The 8,359-nt window shown below is 40.1% G+C and overlaps 1 long non-coding RNA gene across 1 annotated transcript; it reads right to left on the reverse strand.

Annotated features, from left to right (window-relative positions):
• Window positions 1-1,234: 1,234 nt before the first annotated feature.
• On the reverse strand, window positions 1,235-4,765 carry LOC134157879 (uncharacterized). Its single transcript, XR_009962506.1, has 2 exons — window positions 4,484-4,765; window positions 1,235-1,554 (listed from the first exon to the last, which is right to left on the reverse strand). It is a non-coding gene; the product is annotated as an uncharacterized LOC134157879 (long non-coding RNA).
• Window positions 4,766-8,359: the final 3,594 nt, after the last annotated feature.

An 8,359-nucleotide genomic window follows, 5' to 3' on the forward strand; every position in this document is an offset into this window, starting at 1 on the left:
CTGGAGTGGTAGGCTTTGTGTCTTTCTGAACCCTAACCCTAACCGCAACCCTAATTTGCATGGCATCGTGGATCTGAGGCTGATGTCCTCCAGCTGCTGTTGAAGGAGCAATGTTGGTGCAGTGCCGTGCTTCTTTTGGAATGATTTAGTCAGCCTCAGTATCCATGATGCTGTGGGTTTTGTGGATCTCTGAACGCTAACCCTAATCTGAACCATAATTTGCATTGCACGCTGGTTCTGAGGCTGATGTCGTCCAGTGAAATGGGTGTCCCAGATGAGAAAGGTCTTTCTAGAGAAACGTGTTGCAGTGTCGTGTTGCCCTTGGGTAGGCATTTAGCAGCGCCTGCATCTCTGGCTCTCCCTCCCCCCTATCCAGAATGTGCTCTGGAGGCAACAGCTTCTGGGTCCTGTGTACAATGTACAGTTTTGCTCTTCAGTCTTATTCCTCATTCAGACAGATACATTTATTTGATTTCTTCAAGGACAAGATAGTGTGCTGGATGTTTTGGTCCTAGTCTGCTGACAGGATCATGCCAGCTTAAAAGGTAGGTAAATTTAGGATGGTGTTTCTTTAGCAACAACAAACTAGGGTCATATATCACTCAAAGTACTGTTTTTGCTGGAGTTTGTAATTAGAACTTCAAACACAAAACCAAGAGTTACTGTACAGCTGCATGAAAATCTGCCTTCATATCTAACATATTTCTAAGATGCTGAAATATATTTCCTGTTCCCAAAAGAAAGCTATGTCAAAAACATGTAGGATTGTTTTGTACTGAGCAAATTGGAAGTCTTAATAATTTAGGAAGGTATTATTGTTTAATCTTCTTATGAATCTACACTTCTGTTTAATAAATAAGATGAGACTTCAAAGGCAATGTGCCTTAGACAGATAAAAGATACACTTTGCAAAACAGAAATTAAGGCATTTAAAAGAAAGTTGATAGTGTTGACCACTTCTATAATTCAAATAAATTTGAAAATTTTGGACCATTTTTTAATGGTGGCCAAGAAGCATCCTGGAACACCAGAATACTGACTCTGAAATGAGGTACCTCTCCATTTTTTTCCATTAATCTTTGGCATGACTCTTCCAGTTCTATACACACAGAACTTCACTGCAGCATGCAGTGACACAGATTTCTGGAGTTTCTGGACAGAAAGCTGCATTTTCAGGAACAGAACCCCAACCTCAGCACAGCATCAGGTTTCTCAGTTCTCCCATACACAAAAATAATGCGATATGACAGGTCTTTATTTACCTTATTGGAAGCCTTAGCAAAGCTGCAGAGATCATTGTGTTTAGATGCTGCATAAAGTTACAAGATGCGGAGGCTGTCTAATAAGGCAGCAGTGGAGGGACTCTAGGAATAACTGGAAGTCAGCCTGCTCCAGAAGAGGACATAGCACAACCGCAGCAATGTAGGGCTCTGCATGAGATGAGAGGCAGGGCTGCACTGACCTTGCTGTCCTGCAGACCCATCTGTGTCCCTGTATGTAGCTGCATGTCACTGTGTGGATCTGTCAGCCCACTAAAGGCTAGCTTGGAGCTCTCTGCAACATACAAAAGATGAGTAAGACCTCACGAGGCTGGGACAATGCTGTTGTATATAAGTACTTTTAAATAATTTAATGTAATTTAAGCAGCTTGCCTCAAGAAAAGAATGGAGCACAGCAAATACTTCACCAGTGATGACCATGAACCAAGAATCTTTTTAGTATGTGGCGAGGCCTGATTTTCTACTAAAAATAACTTGACTAGTTTTTCCCCTCTAAAAAGAATAATAATAGTGCTGTTAGCAAATAATTCTCTTAATAAACAGTAGGCAAAGTGTAGAGAAGTTGAATAAAACAAGGAGAAGGGTCATTTGAGGATCTCAGCTGGTAAAGTGGAGAGTAGCTTCATTGATTTGGTACTTTAGAGATGATTCACAGTTTCACAGTTTCACAGTATGCTAGAGATTGGAAGGGACCTCAAAAGATCATGTAGTCCAATCCCCCTGCTGGAGCAGGAATACCTAGATAATGTTACACAGGAATGTGTCCAGGCGGGTTTTGAATGTCTCCAGGGAAGGAGACTCCACAACCTCCCTGGGCAGCCTGTTCCAGTGTTCCGTCACCCTCACTGAGAAGAAGTTTCTTCTCAAGTTTAAGTGGAACCTCTTGTGTTCCAGTTTGTACCCATTACCCCTTGTCCTATCATTGTTTGCCACTGAGTAGAGCCTGGCTCCATCCTCGTGACACTCCCCCTTTATATATTTATATACACTAATAAGGTCACCCCTCAGTCTCCTCTTCTCTAAACTATAGAGACCCAGCTCCCTCAGTCTTTCCTCATAAGGGAGATGCTCCACTCCCTTAATCATCTTCGTTGCCCTGCGCTGGACTCTCTCCAGCAGGTCCCTGTCCTTCTTGAACTGAGGGGCCCAGAACTGGACACAATATTCCAGATGCGGTCTCACCAGGGCAGAGTAGAGGGGAAGGAGGACCTCTCTCGACCTACTAACCACCCCCCTTCTAACACACCCCAGGATGCCATTGGCCTTCTTGGCCACAAGGGCACAGTGTTGGCTCATGGTCATCCTGTCGTCCACTAGGACCCCCAGATCCCTCTTCCCTACACTGCTCTCTAACAGGTCATTCCCCAACCTATACTGAAACCTGGGGTTGTTCCTGCCCAGATGCAGGACTCTACACTTTTCCTTGTTATATTTCATCCAGTTATTCCCTGCCCAATTCTCCAGCCTGTCCAGGTCTCGCTGGATGGCAGCACAGCCTTCTGGCGTGTCAGCCACTCCTCCCAGCTTAGTGTCATCAGCAAACTTGCTGATAGTACACTCAATTCCCTCATCTAAATCATTGATGAATATATTAAATAATACTGGTCCCAGTACTGACCCTTGAGGCACTCCACTAGTTACAGGCCTCCAACTAGACTCCGCCCCATAGACTACAACTCTCTGGCTTCTCACCTTCAGCCAGTTCACAGTCCACCTCACTACCTGATCACAGACCACACTTCCTCAATTCGTATAGCTGAGGAATTTATATACTGTACACTTTTCAGCAATGAGAAAAAAGACCTATAAATACTTTTCTCTACAGCAACATAAGCGTATCGCTGGAAAGAACGTGAAAAGTCAATAACTGGTTTTTATAGTACCAGAAAGAGAACTCCCTGCACTGTTTGTCTGCATGTGATGGTGGTTCTGGTATTTCCATCTCTGTAACTGCCAGTTTCCATTTTGGTCATACTTGCAGAAATGGTTAATAAAGTGACATAACCTGTTTGATTTGACAATTAAATTTCTTACGCATATGGTACCAGAGAACCCCCAAATAAACAGGTATCAGACAAAATTTGTGCCAAATTGCTACAATATGGAATACTTCTTACCACACCTTACAAATACAGACATAGCACAGCATAAGATTTTCAGGTACCAAGGAAGTTTACTGTGAAAATTGACATTTTAACAGGTTTTCTAGATCACAGATACAGGAAAGAGAGCAGTAACAACAATCCTGTCAAGGTTATGGAAAAACGAATGGAACATTTACAGTTAATCTACACAGAGCACGAAATTGAGGTTCATTTAAAGCAGAATGTATTCAGCCAGAATTATTCCCAAAATCTCTAATGGGTTATTCCTGATCTACCCTCTCACTCAGTATATTTACTCTGAGCTATTAAAATCAATATGTGAAATGCACTATGTACCTCTAAGGAGGAGCTTGCTTATCAAAATAACAGTTCCTATTCTAATGGAAGCCTGCAAACCATTTCTATCAGGGTGGCTTAGAAAACCATTTCCATTTGCCAACTTCCAGGGATTTGTGTCCTCTATGAGGGCAAAAACATAAATTCTGGTAGAGGATCCCACTTGGGAGTTTGAGTGACGCTTCGTCTGGTTTGTTCAGCTAGGAGACTAAACGGCTGGTTCAGACCCACCAATGGACAAAGTTTTAACCAGCAGGCAAATTCCCAGAAACCATGAAATATTAAATCTCTGGTTCCTTACCAAAAGCAAGAGGCACCTTCTCTCATTTTCCGCATCTGACAGCTACTTTGTATGATGCTGACATAACTTGGGTTGAATTACACTTTGGCAATAGGTACAGTGCTAAGCAAGTGCCAAGAAAACTATGCAGGCTGCATCAGAAAGAACACTAGTAACAGTAAAAGTACAGAGGAAATGGCAAAAGAAAGTGAGACAAGAGAAAAGAAGAAATAAACAATGAAGAATTTAAGGCAAGGGAACTGTAGAAGGAAAGAATGCAAACCAGTTACCCTACAGCTACTCTAATGTTAACAAAAGAGTTTTAAATCATTCTAAACACTTCTTTTTCATGCAGTGGTACAGTATGAAATTTAAGGTAATTTTTCCATGGGTGAGGTTACAAAGCCAAAAATACTTTGAGTGAAAGCTGCTATTGACTCTTACACACAGCAACATGATTAATGTACCTTTAAAGGATATACCTGAAGGCTAAGAGCAATCTTCTGGTACAAGAAGCAACATAATTCTTCCACTAGGACCGAGACATCAGTTTTTCCTCTTCATCTTGCTTGCTTGCTTGCTATAAAATGGAAATTAGTTTCCCAAACATCCTCCACACTACTGTCATCAGGGGCATCATTAGAGTCTGTGATATAAAAAGGATGTCAGGCATTACAGAAGTTCTTAGGGGAAAGGAAACATTAGAAAATGAAGACTGAATGAGAAGTGTTCTGCAAACCTGCATTTAATCCTTGAGATCCTTTGTTGCCATATTCAGACAAAACTTTCATGCAGTAATCAATTAACTCATTAGTATCTTCATAAGGATATAAAGACTTCAGGTTCTTTACAAACACTTTCCCCTTTAGTGGGAGAAGAGTAAGTCTTCATGTACAGAAAAAAGGGGCCAACAAGTAGAACTGGATTATAGCCTACAGTAATGGCAGTAGTTTGCCCTCCTCCATAGCTACCATTTGCGGTTAGAGGCACTACAGGCTTCTCATTGTGCTGGAGTGTGCTAAACCTGAAACTGTTCAGAAGTGACATCCTTCTCCAGAGTGCTTTAGATCTTGTAACTCTAACCTCACTGTCACTTAAATGCCAAATCAAGATTGCATATTAAGTTGCTATAATTCCACTGTATTGCTAATGCAACGGCTGTAGTCCTCCAGAGTCCACAAGTGCCTTGCTGCATTTCTGAGAATTTTATTTCCCAGAATGCAGTTTTATGACTGTCAAACAATGTCATCCATCTAGTTTCTCTCTTAAAAGTGACACATACTGCTTGATCCTGTCTGTAAAGGACCCTTCCTTTCCAGGTTCAGGTAGCTTTAAGTAACGTCTAGTATATACTTTTTCTTTCTTTTCCTCTTCTAAAAGTTCTTCTGGTGAACCAGATTTTCTCACCCAAGGCTGTTTCTAAAGAGAAGTGCAAAATAATAGTGGAAGACACTCTGCATGTGCAAAAACTAATTTCCTTTATACATATGGCTCAGAATCATGCTTTTTATGCAGTTTTGCAGCCAACCATAGAGGTATGACTCCTCTCTTCAGAAGAAGGGAAAGACTCTTCAAAGGGTGAATCAAACCTTCAGACAGCTGAACTCAGTGAAATTGCTTACCACTCTTTGCTGATTACCAAAAGGTTTATAAATTCCATTTACTTAGTTTATTCACCTCCATTCAATGACTGTGTGGTGGGATTGCACTGAGCCCTACTGATGCAGAGGTTCATTTCATACATCTCCCACTAGAACTGGACTTGGCCTTTCCTACCTGGGCTATTCCCAAAGAACTTATTCTAGAGTTGGTTCCTTAGATGGTCCCAAATTTCTGAACAGTACTGCAGCTAGTGATCATTTAGTTCTGAACATTTTTATCAACAAAGAAATGCTTAGTAAATCATCCTTCATTCAGCTTGTGTATTTCCACAAGGTTGATGTTCTGTTCCCTTTGTTAGGGAGATGTTCCCTTGGTCAGGGAAACTCATTTCCAGGGACCTCCTGAGGGGGAAGTTACTCCTTATGGCTCTCTGCTACAACTCAGCTCTCAAAGAAAGCTGTGACTATTGACTTATCTTCCTGGCTTTCTTGCCCTCCACCAGAGTGTTTAATAGCTTCCAGCCCTGTGCTGGGCACAGTCCACACCCTGACATTTCTGCTGCCTTTTCAGCCAGCTCCTTCATTGTGTTACATCCTCACTTTGTATACTCTCCTGCAGAGAAAAGGACTTTTATGCCACACTACACCATCTTCTTTTCCCAGCCCGGGGCTCCCACTGTCAGATCTCAGTCTCACACTTCATGAAGCACAAAACAATTCTATCCACCAAGATATCGAACTACCACTGCTGAAGAACTGCTTGCTGATCAATGGCCATGTTGTTGTATAAATATCTTTCAGGTGTAATGGTTCCGCTTGGAGAAATGATCCTTGAACAAAATTTACTGGGCAGCTCGTAGATTCTTGTCAGGTTTACTATTTAAATACATGATCTATAAATAGCATCCATCACTAATACGTACTACTACAAGGAGAGGCATCACAACAGAACTTTGTTTCAGGATAAAAGGTTTATCTATCACTTTTAAAATGGTTTAAATCACTGAAGTGATAGTGAGCCAGAAATATTTACATCTGTTCAGGCAGCGCCAGACTGGAAATGTATTGTATGGAAGGAAATTTTACCAGCCCTTCAAAATATTTGGAAGGGTTTAATAATATCAAGGGGAGAATAACTATATCGCCTGACTTTTCAACCTTATTTCTCTAATTGCAACTTCTTTACTATTTTAAATACTGTTACAAAGGTATTACTTTTAGTATATTCTTGCTGTTCCTTTCAAATTAATATTACACAATGATAACAAATATAGTATGACATTATTCTAACAAAATGTCAATTACCATTTATTTCAAACATATTTATTTTTTCTTTCTGTTTGCCTGCTTTATTGGCTATGTCATGATTGAGGAGTTTTAGCTATTTAGATACTTCTAACACAACTACAGAGGCTAGATGGAAAAAAAGCTTGCTTTGGTGTCTTTAACCCAGTTTGTAGGGACAGCATTTTTTTTTCATGCTACCACTTTATGCTGATCTTTACAAAAAGCACTGCAAAATTTCTGTATGCTGCAGTTGTACAGCAGATCCTAGGGCTTGGCATTTTTGACAGAAGTCAGTGAACCTGACTTCAGGTGCCAGGATCCTTCTCTACAGATCTGTTTCCAGGATTGGTGCCTAGTTTCTAGCTTAATTTTTTATTACTTAAGTTAAAAATGTTTTTATTACAGCTCATGTTATTATTTTTCACTTTCATTTTTAAAGGTTAGTCCTTAAATATTTAATCAATAGCTACTTTATATAAACTGGAAAGAGCTTTTCATTCACATATATAGGCCCACAAAATGCCCAGTTATTTCTGAACCATACTGCACTGTGAGTCCTTTGTTTTAATTAGAAATCCTTGATGCCTTTAAAATAATATAAACCAACATGTGGCTTTTTTCATGGATGTATATTCTAAGAAAAGCAGGACCATTCCCCAACCATTTCAAAAGTGACAGATAAACCTTTTATCCTGAAACAAAGTTCTGTTGTAATGGCTGTCCTTGTAGTAGTACCTATTAGTGATGGATGTTATTTATAGATTATGTGTTTAGTAAGCCTTATTTTTTTCATTTAATTTTTCATCTTCATTTGAGTTGTATCCTACTTCCCCTATGGTGTGACTCCATGTGACCTAACTTAATTTTTCTTGGTGCCACCAGTTTTTCATGTTCTCTCTCGTATCTATGTATGAGTGAGGGGGGATGCCTCTCTTACCCAGTAGGTAGTGTTCAAGTCTGATAGGTGGAATACCTAAGTTCCAGAAGCTGCCTTGATGACTTTACCACTGTTTACATGAAGAGCTTCCCAAGATATGCAGGTCATGCAGGTCATACAGGTCACACTACAGTCTTATTCTCACTGCTTTGCACTAGTAGCTTAACTTCCAGTCTGTCTTCTATGTAAATTTTAGAGAACACATGGAATTTGAAACTATGCACTACAAGAATTGTCTTTATACAATTTGCCTTTACCAAAATTCTCCCTCAATTCAGATGACAGCTTAGGATGCAGAGGCCTACAAAGCAGTTTGCTCAGTCATTTTGTGCTTTGTCCTTGTTCCTGATGGATGACTGAAGATATTTCAAAAAATCAGAAGAATCTGACAAGGCAAATAAAAAGAAATAGTCATCTCTAGTTTAAGGTGTTCAGCTATAAATGTCTGCTCAGATAAAGCAGGTGATAAAAGAATCATAAAACAGGAGAAGTGGACAAAAAGAGCATTTGTTCACTTAATAACCAATTCAACA

This window comes from Pezoporus occidentalis, unplaced genomic scaffold, assembly GCF_034315485.1.
Source record: "Pezoporus occidentalis ecotype Australia unplaced genomic scaffold, CSIRO_AGI_Poc_V1 ctg122, whole genome shotgun sequence".
NCBI lineage: Eukaryota > Metazoa > Chordata > Aves > Psittaciformes > Psittacidae > Pezoporus > Pezoporus occidentalis.